Genomic DNA, 16,661 nt, shown 5'->3' on the forward strand with positions numbered 1-16,661 from the left:
TTGCTCACCTTCAAGAGATTGACGAGTATCTCCACCGAACAGGAAAATGTGGCTACAACAACAATAACATTATCCTTATCCTTAGTTGATGTAATTTCATCGAAATTTATTTCTTCTTATGGTAGGAAAAAGTTTTTCTTGTGTGTATCCGTAATGGTGACATTTTGTATTCCTTCTTTTTTTTTCGTTCATATCACTGAAGTGCTTCTAATTCATTTTTCAGCTCAGGTTGAGGTTGTTCTTTCAGTGCGTTTACAACTATTCCCTTAGCCATGTACAGATGGAACTTGAAGCCACATTCGATATATTCTTTCTTCGGCTCTGTGGACTTGATTATCCTTATGGGCTATTCAGTGACCTTTGTTGTATTATTTATGAGTTCTGCAGATTCTTTTGCAAACTGTAACGTTATAAGACAGCAATAATACACCATAAATTTTTCCCGTGTAGTTTGGCCAAACATCAGGTATTAGCCAAACATCAGGTATTTACTGATCAAATTAAGTTTTTAAGAAAGAAATTCCACCATATTTGCAGGACGACTTTTTAGGAGCCGATTTGCAGTTGGTCCATAAGATACTACAGGTTAACTTACAAAGACTTCAGTTCACACCATTCAGCCTGCAACCCATCGGTTCATGCTGCCTCGTTTTTCTTTAACCGGGTTAGTGCTATGCTGACTACATTCTATGCCATCGTCAGGGATTGGTTCTGCGTTACCGGGTCTCTTCCATTCTAGTACACATTACACTGCTATCTTTCCGACGATTTCCTCGGATGCAAGGATGAAATCCAGTGCCATCGCATCCCGGTCGCCTAAATGTTAGCATGCTTTCACTTTTTACAAAGAGTAAACTCGCTGGTCGCTTCTTACCGCTTTAGTGGCTGCTGAAGAAATGAATTGGGCCCACAGCAAAGTAAACAAAGAACCCAAATCTATAAGAAAATTAAACCTTATATTCAATTGAGTAAAATCTTCTTCAATTGAGTAAAATCTTCTTTTATTAAGTATAATTAGTGTATTGTTATTAAGTATAATTTGGAAAAAGGTTGCTAGATTGTCAATTAATTTCAGTTAAAGCTGATAATTCTATTAACTTCTATTAACATATCATATTTTGAATGTTAGAGTACATGGTTTATTGACCAGCATTCAATATTTTGTTAACTTTGTATGTTGCCGTGACGCGTTTACTAACTAATATATGGCAGTAATGTCAGTCTTGTTAACCTCACCTATTGGTGTGGGAGGCCACCGTAGCGCAGAGGTTAGCATGTCCGCCTATGACGCTGAACGCTCGAATCCTGGCGAGACCATCAGAAAAATTTTTCAGCGGTGGTTTTCCCCTACTAATGCTGTCATGTAAAACTTCTCTCCAAACAGGTGTCGCACTTCGGACTCGGCTATAAAAAGGAGGCCCCTTATCATTGAGCTTAAAAACTTAAATCAGACTGCACTCATTGATATGTCAGAAGTTCGCCCCTATTCCTTAGTGGAATGTTCAAGGGCAAAATTTGCATTTGTTACTTGCGTAGTTTATAAGGCTGGGCTGCATACTGGAAACCTAAACCGACTATTGGACCTGCCATTCCGTCTAGCTAGAGTGCATATTAACTACCTATCAACTGTTATCGGTTGGCTTAACAGGGACAATTTGATTTAAGGCCGGACCCTACCCCCTTCCCGATATATTTTGACTTATTTTTGATTTCAATAACACAACTTTGGGTATTATCAAACTTCTGTAAAATACGAAATTGTTTTAAATGAATTCTTATTATGCCGTACCCACTGTCATTGAAAAATACCCAACTTAGAAAATTTATTCAAAGAAAAGCATAACATTATTCACAACAAATTAAGTCTACTTTGGTTATGGTGTATGCGCGATTTTTGGTCTCAGCATGAAAGAGTTCTTTTTTTAGTGCTTGCCTTTATGCCCAATTTGTATGACTGGTTAGAGAAGTTCAAGAAAACAGAAACCAATCTACATAAGAACAACAAAACAATTTATAGGCATATAAAAGTTTAGCCATAAAAAAGGGGTAAATTGAAATGAAGATTCTGGAAAGAGAATTTAAAAGGGATGGTAGCCAAATATTCAAACATTGTTCTAAGCACACCTGCTAAATAGTTAAAGGCATTTAAAAATAACACTTTTATGGATTTTATAATTTATATTTGGTTTGTTTTTAAACTAAAATTTTCCTAACACTTCGTCCATCCATTCTTTTCAACATTTAAAGTTTAAACATTATTGTTGTTCGTTTTTAGTTCTTTTCAAAATTCTCTAAGCACATAGTTACGCATGCGCACGTGTACATTATAAGCCTATTATTTATACAACAATAATTTATTATGTTGGGGGGTTAATGAGAGATGAAGATCTTACATGGGAACGACTGTATACAATACAAAGTTCTTATAAGAAGTTTCCAAAGGCTATATAATATTTTGATTATATCTTCAATTGAAGTCGCAAGATTTCTTTTGGTTTGTGTGCTTGTTTGCCTTATACCCTCCCTAAATTCCAGAAGTTTGTTAGGCCTTCAAGTAAATCGATATGCTGTTATGTTTATGTATGCTGTGCGTTCTTTTCTCACTTCAAGAACAAAGAGAACAAATGAGTCCGATATGTTAATGAACTTCAAACGAGTTTTTATTAAAGCTTGCCCTTGAATTAGATTTTTATGTAAATTGATATGGACATACTTATATAATTATAAGAGATATGTATGTAAATATGTAGTAATATATATTCATTAAAATGAGTAGAGATATGTATAGAAGAACACATTATGGAATGCGTATTGTGGGTGATGTATGTTAATGAGAATGCTAAAAAGCAAGAACTTGAGTAACTGCGTTTTTTTAGAGATTACATCTATAATGGTTACGTGTTTTTAGTATCTCAAAATTAAAAGAAAGAAAAATTAAAGAACAATTTGGTTGTAAATATGTATTTGACAGTAAAAATTGTCTTTAATTATCTTTAAAACCTATTTCAAAAAGTGTGAAACAAAACGAAACAACCTACCTCATATTTGAATGTGGCCAAGCACAAATCACAACTATAGAGGTGAATCATCTATATTCTATTCGCAGATGTGTAACAAGGAAATACTTCAACATTTTCAACCGAGTTAGGGAACATGTCATAGTTATTGTTATTATGTTAAACAAGTAAAAAGGCATTAAGTTCAGCCGGCCCGAACTTTGGATACCCACCACCTAGGGTATATATGCAAACCCTACTTCGTCACAATCCGGTGAAAATTGGATAACGGATTTCGCGAGGCTCAGAAAAACCCACTGTTTCAAATTTCAGCGAAATCGGGTAATAAATAAAGTTTTTATGGGCTTCAGCCCCCCTTATCGGCAGATCGGTCTATATGGCAGCTATATCTAAATATAGTCCGATCAGAACCATATTTAGGTCGGATGTTCGCGTGCATCAAAAAGACGTATCTGTGCCATATTTCAGCTGAATATCTCAAATTTTTAAGGCGCTATATTGATTACAACGGAGGGACAGACACACAGACATCGTTTAATCGTCTTAGAATTTTACGACGATGCGAAATATATATACTTTGTAGGGTCGGAAATTGATATTTCGATGTGTTGCAAACGGAATGACTAAATGAATATACCCCCTGTCCTACGGTGGTGGGTATAAAAATATTGATTCGCTTACATTTCGGAACTTGAAGAACATCTTTTCACAAATAAATTCATTTATAATTTAACGATTACACATTTCATCAATAAATTAATTATGATCATGCATCAAGATATTGCCTGATAATTACTTATTTAGGTCTTTGAATGAATTGGTCAATGATAGATTTTGTTAAATGCGTGCCCAAAGCTTTAACTAACTTAAATTGGCTATGACAGAAGATTTGTCCCATAAGCCGAACAGAGAACAGCGGTCCAAGCGCCTCGATCTTCGGCGTTTCTCTTAAATCTCTAACATCAAGTTTCGAGATGTCTTGCACCACTTGATCTTTCCATAAGGCTTTTGGTCGTCCCGGTTTGCGTGTGATCAATTCAAAAGACTTCTTTGCTGGAGCTTTTTCATTCATTCTGACCACATGACCTAGCCAACGCAGCAGTTGTATTTTAATAGGTTTAACTATGCTAACGTCATCATACATCTCACACGGTTCGTGGTTCTTACGACGCAGACAATCTCCATCAATGCAAAATGCTCCATATATTTTACGATGAATCTTTCTCTCAAATACTCCAAGCACTGCCTCATCTGCTTTCACAAGTACAAGTACGGGCAGTATCAGTGTCTTGTATAGTGTAATCTTCGTCTGTCGAGAGATGGCCTTATTTCTAAACTGCTTACTTAATCCAAAGTAGCATTTGTTTGCCAGTATTATTCTTCGCTTTATCTCAAAAATGGTGTCATTCGTTTCGCTTACGGCGGTGCCGAGGTAGATATAGTTGCTAAACGGATATGGCAGCATTTTCCATGGAGTAGCCAATGGTTTGCCATTGAGCCGTTATATCATAGGGACAAAGAGTGCTTTCATCAAGCAGTTGGGTTAATCGAGTGGAGTATGCGTTGTCATCTGTTGTGTTTGCAGCTTTTGAATGCCCAGCTTCCGTGTAGTATCAGATCGTAGTTTTCTCGCCATACTCAAAGGGGTCGAACCTTTTCGGCAACAAGGTAATGATCCAAATCTATGTTCGCTCCTCAAATCGATCGTACATCTAACATGTTGGAAGAACGCCTTCCATCTATCTCAACGTGATCAATTGTGTTTCTCGTGTTTTGATCGGCTGACAGCCATGTGGCTTTGTGATTAGAATAATCGTCCACTTTATAACACCTCGAAATATTGAACTGGGATACCTTAAAGTATATATAATCTGAATTGTCTCGTCTGTCTATCGAAATCACGATAGAGGTCGAAAGTGCAAAGCTACCCATTTGAAATTTTGCACAGATACTTAACATTGATGTAGGTCAATTGGGGATTGCAGATAGGCCATATCGGTTCAGATTTAGATATAGCTCCCATATAAACCGATCTCTCGATTTGACTTCTGGAGCCCCTAGAAGTCGCAATTTTTGTCTGATTTGATTTAAAATTTTGCACATGGTGTTCTCTTATGGCTTGCAATAACTGTGCCAAGTACCGTCTAAATCGGTCTATAACCTCGTATAGCTCCTATATAAACCGATCTAACGGTTTTTGAGCCCTTGGAAGTCGCAATTGTTATCTGATTTGGCTGAAATTTTGCACATAGTGTTCTGTTATGATTTCCAACAACTGTGCCAAGTACCGTTGAAATCGGTCAAGAACCTGATATAGCTCCCATATAAACCGATCTTCCGATTTGACTTCTTGAGCCCCTGGAAGCCTCAATTTTCATCCGATTTGGCTGAAAATTTCCACATGGTGTTTCGTTGTGACTTTCAACAACTGTGCGCTGTACCGTCCAAATTGGTCTATAACCTGATATAGCTCCCATACACACCGATTTCCCAATTTGACTTCTTGAGCCCTTACAAGCCTCAATTTTTGTTGATTTGGCTGAAATTTTCCACATAGTGTTCTGTTATGACTCTCAAAAACTGCACTAAGTACGGTCCAAATTGTTTTATAACCAGATATAGCTCCCTTATTTTAGCAGAATCCATGGTGCTGTGTTCCCAAGATTCCACCCTGCCGAACTTAGCGCGCTTTTACTTGTTTTATTTTGAAATCTGGTGCTGCTAACTACCATGTTGTTTGTCGGAGCGAAATTTAATAGCCCCAACCCATTATCGGATGTTATCTCGTGTAGGCTAAAATTTCCGACTGTTCGGCGTTAGATGTTTTGCTTTCCTATCTAAGCATTAAAATCTCCCAGAACGGTTTTAATATCATGGATGCGGCAGCGGTCGTATTCTCTCTCTAGGCGCTTGTAGAAAATATCCTTGGTCTGCTAGTCCTTGTCTTCCGTCTGGACATTGGCACAAGGAAGGCTATTTAATCTAACCTAACACAAGCTAATTCGAAGAAAAAAATCCAAGATAATTAAAATAATGTGCCTTAAGGGTTGTAGACCAATATTTTAAGGTGTTGCAAATCGAAAGACAAGACTAGTATACTCCCCAACCTATGGTGATGACTATAAAAACTGTATTACCTCATATATATGTCAAGTGTAAAATAATTTACATTCAACCAGATTTCACCAGCCACAACAGGCTTCTTGGGCATTTGCATTTGCTGATCAGAAGGCGGTATATTCAATTAAACGGTCTGATGCATTGTAATGCAATATTTTAATAAAAGCCAATATTGTCAATTACTTGGGGGGACAATACAGTTACAAGTGTAGGCTCCAGCATGTGAGTGTAAGGAAATTTAAATATGTATGCATGTACGTGATATTTGGGTCATTATTTCACTACTCTGTACATGTTGCAAATATTCTAAGTATTTTTTGCAGTAAAAAAAAAAAACGATAACGATAGCTAGCAACCGCCATGATTAGACCATAGTGCGAGGATGAATGAATTACTAGAGCATCGAGGCTTTGTATTACACACTCAAATGAATTGAAAGGAATTTGTAATCATTTATTTGCATGGGACACTTTCCGAGTGGTGTTGTAACACGTTTCCAATGAAATTGAATTGGGTGATAGGTGGTCGATCACCAACGAGCCCTGTCATACCCTGCCCCCAACACACCCACATTTCAATAATAACAAACAGATGTATCTGCCGCCTTTTCAACTGTGCTCACCATCCCTCCGCAGAGACAACAACTGGCGTATAGATTAACATACTGAAAAGTGGCCGCGATCTAAGCCTAAGGTCTCAAGTTCACAGCCATACACATTTCAATTAAGGGGCAATTTAAAAGCCATATTAATTTTAGACCATACACCAGCACTCAGAACCGATCTCTGTGACAGCCATTAGCGCATATCTAATGAATGAATGTGATGGCTTTAGTTTCGAGTTGATTAAACCGTTCGATATTGATGTTGAGGGTAAAGCATGATATGACTTTTGCATGAAGTCTTCAACTGTTCTAAAAAAATTTAACTATAAGGTAATTAACACTATGGGGATGCTGTTAGCTCCCCTTTCCCCAATCTTCTCGGGAATATCCATTAGTCATTTATTTTCAAAACTTAAACCCCACCCCCCGTCCCATTGCCAACTAACTTGCGTCAGCATAACATTGTGCTAATTTTCTTAAATACTCCACCTACTACTACCGAAAATTGCTTTAATTAATTGTTTGTGCCAACCTTAAGTATGCCAATCAAAAACATAAAGTTATGGCCCCAACACAAAAACGTGCCAATGAAGATGCTTATCAGTCATACAAATTAATGTCCAACAGTTGTTCTAGAAGCAAAAAAAAAAAAAATGCCAGACCTTTCTTTATGGCATTTACTTAGTTTGTTATACTTGTCAGACGAACGTACCAGCTAAAGAATAGACAATCGAATTTATTGAGCCTTGATAAGGTCAGGGAAAACATTGAAATTATTTTCATTATCTTTTAGAGGATTATTTCTAAATTTAAAAATCATAAAGTAAGGCAAGTGTGTGCTGTTTTCAAAACACTTTGACTGGCATGGTGGGTCGCGATTTCTGATACGCCAAGTGAATTCATCAACACCTTTGTCAAATTGATTAAGTTGCTCTACATACCAAACGACTATTAAGTTTTCTGTTTTGAAACAGGGTTCAATAAATCCTCCAACTCTTCGTAGCTCAGTAAGAGAGAAGAAAGCCTATTCTATATACTATTCCGATACAAAACCAGTAAGGAAAGGCAAAAGTCGGGCGGAGCCGACTATATAATACCCTACACCACCTGGTGTACGTAGTACTTTTCATATGTAGAACTTATCTCGAAATCTAGTCAGACTTTAAATTGGATACCTACTGAAATATCATACAGAACCTTGTAGGATTTTCCTAAGACAGGACAACAAATTTGTATTTCCACATCCTTAAAAGGCCATATTGAATAAAAGATTATATGGGAGTTAAATCCTAAACTGTGCCAATTTTGATGACACATACTGGGAGATGTGTAGAGATGTGACCAAAATTTTGGCATTTACTGCCTTAAAAGTCCATATCTGGTAAAATATATACATTGGAGCTATATCTAAATCAGGACTGATTTTAATAAAATTTTGCAATATCAAGCGAAAATTGTAGCTCTACAGACTAAAGTCTATTTCGGATGAAAGATATATCGGTGACCCATATTTAAATCTAAACCGAATTTTATGAAATTTTGCACACGTATTAAGACGTCAAACAAAACATCTCGTACTACATCTTGTTAAGATCAGACTAAAATAATGGCTTATACAGCCTTAAAAGTTAAATCGGATGAAAGATATATATGCGAGCTATGTCTCAATCTAGACCGATTTATATATTTTGCACTCGCATTGGGTCTTTAAATAAAACAACTCACGCTAAATTTTGTAGAAATCGGGCCAAAATTGTGCCTACTACAGCCTTTAAAGTCCAAATCGGATGAAAGATATATATGGGAGCTATATCTAAATTTGAACCGATTTCTATGAAAATTGTAAATCGTATTGAAACTTCAAAAAAAAAATGAAAATGAAAATTGTAAATCGTATTGAAACTTCAAAAAAATCTGAACAGATTTTAATGATTTTAATTTTGCAAACATATGAAGACGTCAAGTAAAGCACCCCGTTCCAAGTTTGGTAAAGATCGGACTAAAATTGTGGCTGCTACAGCCTTAAAACTCCATATCGTATAAAAGATATATATGGGTGCTATATCTAAATTTGAACCGATTTCTATGAAAATTGTAAATCGTATTGAAACTTCAAAAAAAAAACATTTAGTGCAAAGTTTTGTAAAGATCCGACCAAAATTGTGACTGCTATAGCCTTAAAATGCCATATCGGATGAAAGTTCTATATGGGAGCTATATCTAAATCTAAAAAGATTTTTATGAAATTTTGGGCACATATGAGGACGTTGTATAAAACAACCCATGCCAAACCAAGATTGAACCAAAATTGTGGCTCCTACAGCCTTAAAAGGCAAAATCGGATGAAAGATATATTTGGGAGCTATATCTAAATCTGAACCGATTTCGTTCAAAACCAATAGCGTTCGTCACAAGAATACATGGACAGACAGACGGACCCACGGACAGACGGACATAGCTAAATCGTATCAGGAAGTGATTCTAAGGCGATCGGTATACTAATTAATGGGTCTAGCTCTTCTCCTTCTAAGCGTTGCAAACAAATGCACAAAGTTATAATACCCCGTACCACAGTGGTTGTGTAGGGTATAAAAATAGAATAAAGCATTAAATTGGAATATTACTTATTAAAGTTTAATAATATAACAGATGCGAGAAGCAAGTGAAGTGTAAAGACATTGGACTTGGAAAATTTAAAGGTATTCGAGCAGATCTTACATAGACAAATATCGGATTATCGCTGCGTCGAGTCTTTGCTGTCGGAAAGGCAAACTGGTTTCCATGGTGATAACAGTTGTATCAGTGCTTTGGTTAAAATTTCAGAATCTATCAGGAGGGTTATAGATGATAATAAGGTGATTGGTTTAGTACGTTTCGATCATTCCAAAGCTTCTGATTTTGTTTATGTATGAAGGTTCAGAAATTTTTTAACTACATTTAGGCTGCAACAAGATTAATCCCATCATGTATTAGTAAACGATATCAATCTGTGTGGGTTTTTTGATCTTCCCAACCAATTACTCCATACTCAGGTACTCTTGTATGTTGGTGACGTACAAATCTATTGAAAATATCAAATTTAAGAATGATGTCGTAGGGCCTAACACAACTCAACGTCCCAAATTTCAGCAAAATTGGATTATAAATGTGGCTTTTATGGACCTAAGACTCTAAATCGGCGGATCGGTCTATATGGGAGCTATATCAAGATGTAGTCCGATATAGCCCATCTTCGAACTTAACCTGTTTATGGACAAAAAACGAATCTGTGCAAAGTTTCAGCTCAATATCTCTATTTTTAAAGACTGTAGCGTGATTTCAATAGACAGACGGACGGACATAGCTAGATCGTCTAAGATTTTTACGCTGATTTTTACGCTGTATCAGGTTTTATGCCGATTTACACATACTTGACACAGTTGTTGAGTGTAATAGCGAATCAAGTCATGCAAAATTTCAGCCAAATCGGATAGGAATTTCGCCCTCTAGAGGCACACGAAGTCTAATCGTGAGATCGGTTTATATGGCGGCTATATCAGGTTATGGGCTGGTTTAGACTATACTTGTCAAAGTTATTGGGAGTCATACCAGAAAACTTCATGCCAAATTTCAGCCAAATCGGATAAGAATTGCGGCCTCTAGGAGCTCAAGAATTCAAGATCCAAGATCGGTTTATATGGCAGCTATATCAAAATATGAACCGATATGGCCCGTTTACAATCCCAACCAGCCTACACTAATAAGAAGTATTTCTTCAAAATTTCAAGCTTGCTTTACTCCTTTGAAAGTTAAAGTGCTTTCTATAGACAGAAGGACGGACATGGCTAGATCGACTTAAAATATCATGTCGATCAAGAATATATTATTTAAAGGTGTCTTGGATGAATATTTTGAGGTGTTACAAACATAATGACGAAATTAGTATACCCCCATTCTATGGTGGAGGGTATAAGAAAGTTATGAAGGAAATAATGATGTCACTTTTTTCCAAAAAATTTTTTTTGAAAATTTTAGATTTTGAAGCAAATAACTTTTTATAGGAAGGGATAATTTTTACAATTTGGTAACCTGTCTGGCGATATCTCACAATTTCAGAAATATCAAAGATATCTTGATAAAAAATTTTAAAAAGAAATCATTGTAAGTTCAATATAAGTACAATAGTGGACATGTTTTTTGTAGAGTTTTATGAGCTCTATCTTTAAAATGATTCTTTGACAAGCAAGTAAAGAATTTGAAATACTCGAAGTGGCCATCTTTCAAGCCCCATGGATCAGTCTCTGCCTCCAGGTATCCAATTTATGCATACTTATTGGAAAACACCTCAACATTGACTATATGAAGTTTCGTGGTTTTGTATCTCTATCCGTTCAAAATTTCCAAGATTTTTCAATTTGGCAACACTGTGCGTCCGTGGTGTATAGTACTTAGGTAGGTGAAAGCTAACTTTAGTATACTATCCATCATTCTTCTAGCTACCTTACAATATATTTTTTTTTTTAACTTGTTTAACTTGCTTGTAAACCCTTATACGAGCGTCTGATTGAATAAAATTCGTGAATTCAATTCAAAAAGTTAAAACTCATAACAAATCGGTCATAAGTTTATACAAAATCGATATTTTCGTTACAACCTTCATAATCCTTATAGCTCTTGAATTAAACGCATTAAACGCAACAAAATGGATGATAATTCGGGATATTAAGAAACTTGAGATCTCTGGTCTATACCTACATACACCGATAGCATATGCGAGTAACATATTTTGCATGGGAACTTTCTTTTATTCATTAGACGAATATTGAATAATTGACGCGTTTCTCTTCTCCCCGTTATAAAATCTCTTTTGGTATTAAATAGAAGGCAAAGATTCTTTCCAATGATATCAACGATCTTACACCGGAAAACGTCATCCCTCACCAACTATAAAAGTTTCATTCTTATATTGGGTTGCCCAAAAAGTAATTGCGGATTTTTCATATAGTTGGCGTTGACAAATTTTTTCACAGCTTGTGACTCTGTAATTGCATTCTTTCTTCTGTCAGTTATCAGCTGTTACTTTTAGCTTGCTTTAGAAAAAAAGGTTTAAAAAAAGTATATTTGATTAAAGTTCATTCTAAGTTTTATTAAAAATGTATTTACTTTCTTTTAAAAAATCCGCAATTACTTTTTGGGCAACCCATTAGTTTTGGTTTAAAATCTCATTTACAATAGTTCTTTTCATTGTTTCTGGGGATTTTCTTAAGGGATTTATAAATGTCTTTCTTGTCATTTTGCTATTTTACATAAAATTATTTAACATTAAAAAATAAAAAAAATTGTTTGTTTCTCTTTTGAGACGAGCTCAATGATCGGAGATGCAAATGAAAAAGGAAAGCCAAAGATAGAAACACACACCAACCACTATGGGACGCGTTTAGTCTCTGGTTAGAAGACTTTTCAACCATATTAGGTGTGTTGGCTTCAAGGGCCGTGCGTTTCGCTATTAATACGATTCAAATACAACATACCAACGCACGGCCATTGAAGCCATCACACCTAATATGGTTAAAAAATCTTCTAACCAAAGACGAAACGCGTCCCATAGTGGTTGGTGTGTGTTGCTATCTATGGCTTTCCTTTTCCATTTGCATCTCCGATCATTGAGCTCCTCTCGAAAGAGAAACAAACAAAAATTGTAAAATTTAATGATCTTGCCCTAACAGGCAAAAAACTTGAACAATAAAAAATTAAAATTTGTCTTAATCTTTTAACGTAATGTGGCCACTAAAAGCCATGAATGGAAATTTCCATTACCCTAAATATTTTGTTTAATTGGCAAAATTCCATCTAGTTTTTTTTACAGACGACCTTGCCAACAATTTACATTATCTTTACAATTGGGTTATTATCAATTTTTTTTACATATTTATTAATTATATATTTTAGAATTATCTGCACAAGGAAATTGTTATGATTATAAAGGCCTAAGCGATATCTATGAAAATATTCAATGAATTTCATAGTAAACCTCCCACTGCACTCACCACTCTCTCTCTCTGTCCTCTCATATGTAAACAACACTTAAACTATGTTAAGGTCAATTTAATCACGTTTAACTATCGAATTTCTCCAAAACAAATTAATTGTTAATAGCACACACTTAACAGGACACTCACTGTACAGCTATTGTTATGGGCTATCACTCGAGTATCACACATAAGCATATCACACAACCAACGTTTGCGAGTTTCAGGCGGATACAAAAAAAAAATTACATACTTATATGTGCCTTTGTGAATGAGTTTGAGTGTGTGCATAATATTACATGACAAGCAAATGATTAGACTCATTCAAGAGAGTAAACTAACAGCATTGGCAACACTATTGCGCTCACGGTATACCGTATCGGCTGAAGTGGGTATGGGATGATAGTTTACACATCAAACACATTTAGGCGGCTAATTTTTTTTCTTTTTTTTTGCTAATTAACTGACCACAATTGCAATTAATATTCAATATGTATATGTGTGTGTGTTATTTATTTGTTTGGGTATAACATTACAGACCTCGCGTTAATATAACGAGTACATAATAGTAATGTATAGGTGCCTACACACAGAATAATGATTAAAAGTAAAGCAAGAATATCACGAATAGGTAAAGCCAAATTATTCTAGGTTTTCATATCATCGATGATAAAAAAAAATATTTTCCGATATGATTGTTGTTTATTATTCCACATAAAATTATATAATCCCAAACAAATAATATTACAATTATCAAGTATGGCACCACAAATAATCAAACAGCAATTGAACTTTTAAATTACTTGAAATTTCTAAACAGCTGCAAAATTACCATTTTTATTGCATAGCAACCCACTGGAATATGCCTCATCGTAATATACCAGTAATGGTTTTAATAACTTTAATAAAGCAACAAATATAAGATTCATACAAAATAGAAAATTCATGGAGTTCATAGAAAACTCAAGTTAATAGTAAAGTGTTATGCAGTTATCGAAAATTACAGCCTAGACAATGAACGTTTTTGTATACCCACCACCATAGGATAGGGGGTATATTCAATTAGTCATTCCGTTTGCAACACATCCAAATATCCATTTCGACCCTTCAAAGTTTATATATATCTGATTGTCGTAAATTTCTAAGACGATTTCACTTAGATATGAAACAGAAAGTTGTACTAGGGTCCCCGATATTCAAGCCGTATATGGCCCATATCGGACCATGTTTACATTTAGCTGCCATATAGACCGATATGCTGGTTTAGGGTCTTAAGGCTCATTTATTATCCGATTTCGATGAAATTGAAAACAGTGAGTTTGTTAGAGCCTCCCTACATCCGACTGAAATATAGATCGGATCGGATCATATTTAGATATTGCTGTCATATAGACCGGTCTGCTGATTTAGGGTCTTAAAGACCATAAAAGCTGTAATTATTATCCGATTTCGCTGAAATTTGAAATAGTGAGTTGATTAAAGCCTCCCGGATCGGATAAGAATTTCTTCTTCTTGAGGCGAAGTATGATCGGGAGATACGTTTACATGGGAGCTATATCAGGTTACTTGGCACATTTGTTGATGGTCAAACCAAAACAATTCAAGCAAAATTTCAGTCAAATCGGATAATGATTGCGCTCTCTATCGGCTCAAAAAGTCAAGATCCAAAATCGACATGTAGGCAGCTATACCAAAACATGGAGTGATTTGGCCAATTTACAATTCCAATCGATCTGCGCTAATAGGAAGTATTTATGCAAAATTTCAAGCACCTAGCTTTACACCTTCGGAAATTAGCGTGCTTTCGACAGACAGACGGGCGGACATGGAGGGTGGAGGGTTATAATATGCCATATGAGAACGGGTAGAGATAACTCTTTAAAATTTGAGATTGGAGTTGAGATGTTATCGAAATCATGTGCAAAACTTCAAGGCCTTAGATTGCACGCGCTCTTCTAGACAGGGCCCTAAGGTTGGTATCCCCGGTATGTATTTGTTTACTTTTTATTGGTTTGAGTAATTTTGAATTTCACTCTAAAGCCTTCAAATATTTTTGCTGCTTATACCCTATACCACCACTGAGTACAAAGCACTGTACCTTAGAGCATTTGTTTTTAACACCCAGAAGGAACACCCATCTTTATTGGTGTAGAGACGAAGGATATATATTCCATACATATGTTCGTTCGATGGTTGAAGTAATATTGCAATAATATGGTCAACCGATTCTCTCGAATTTTGGCAGGAAGAATTTTCTTGATGCTCTAAATATGACTAATGAATTTCATAGAAATCGGTTCAGATTTAGATATAGCTGTCATATTTTCCGATTTTCACTCCTAGAGCCACTGCAAGCGCATTTATTGACCAATCTTCCCAACCTTTTTTGCAACGTTTTCCTCGATAAACACCGCAATATCTATAGAGTCTGGTCGAAATCAATTCAGATTTAGATATAGCTCTCACATATACGTTCGTCCGATTTTGAGAAATATTGTAATAGAGTTCTCATTTGTTAACCGATTCCCTTGAAATGTGACAGGTAGGATTTCTTATGACTATTAATATTACTGGTGAATTTCATAAAAATCGGTACAGATTTAGAAATAGCTGCCATATATGTATATCGCCCGATTTTCACTTCTAGAGCCACTGCAAGCCCATTTATTAACCAATCTTGCCAAAATTTTGCACAACTCTTTCCTCGACGACTACAATATTTAAGAAATTTGGTCGAAATCGGTTCAGATTTAGACATAGCTCCCATATATATGTTAGTCCGATTTTGAGAAATATTGTAATAGAGTTCTCATTTGTTAACCGATTCCCTTGAAATGTGACAGGTAGGATTTCTTATGACTCTTAATATTACTGGTGAATTTCATAGAAATCGGTTCAGATTTAGTTATAGCTGCTTTAGTTATGTATAACGCCCGATTTTCACTTCTAGAGCAACTGCAAGCGCATTTATAGACCAATCTTGAAAAATGCCATTGGCATATTTTTGCGTTTATAAAGATCATAACATCCCATTAAATTCAAAAATCTAAATTGACCTTTTTTCTGAATTTCAATAAAATTGGATGAGAAATTGACTTTTTATCTATATTCCCCATGTGGGGAATATACTGTTTCACTTTTTCTCAAAAAGAGTTGCAAACAAATTTTAAATATATTAAGTATTGAAAATATGTATTTGTCTGCTTTTTGGTTTGATTAATTTTGAACTTCACTGTATAGCCTTCGAATACTTTCGCTGATTTTCAAAATCTGTTCTTAAGGGTGGCACATAGACATATGAGCACATGATTATGAGCTGCCACACTGAGCTCGGTTCCCACCTCCAAAGCAAACAAAAAACATAATTACAAAAAAAAAACTAAAAGCTGTCAATCACCATTATGAATATGATTATGAAGAATGCCATGTTGAAGTAGGCATTTAAGTCAACGGCGACGATGCAACAACAACAAATATAACAGCATAGTTAGTTCATTTTTATAACCACATACCTACATACATATGTATTTATATTAGAACTTAGTATAGACTCTCAATACAAAATCTGTTGTGCTAGTCCTCTACCAAACAAAACAGCAGCACTTGTTACTATATGATAAAGGTAAATGCTGTGAGCAAATAGTTATGTTATCTTTAAAATTCATGACAATGTGGGGGAGAGTGAGAGAGAGAGAGAAAGAGTGAGCACTGGTATGTTGTGTATTTGATGTGGGCAATATGCGTGTTTGCCTCTTTACAACAATTTCCGGTTATTTGTTTAGAACACGAGATAACATGAATTTACATCATTCCGAAGCAACCCTGCACATTGTTAAACTTGAACGTGATGCCATCTCCATGTAACAACGATCATGAACATCATTATGAAGTTGGTGTTGATGCTAAATTCGT

At 35.5% G+C, this 16,661-nt stretch overlaps 1 protein-coding gene across 2 annotated transcripts in view; it reads left to right on the top strand.

The window, feature by feature from the left end:
- Positions 1-16,661, top strand: part of LOC106084256 (excitatory amino acid transporter 3) — a 73,976-nt gene that overhangs the window by 39,930 nt on the left and 17,385 nt on the right. The window lies entirely within an intron of this gene.

Source organism: Stomoxys calcitrans, chromosome 3 (assembly GCF_963082655.1).
Source record: "Stomoxys calcitrans chromosome 3, idStoCalc2.1, whole genome shotgun sequence".
NCBI lineage: Eukaryota > Metazoa > Arthropoda > Insecta > Diptera > Muscidae > Stomoxys > Stomoxys calcitrans.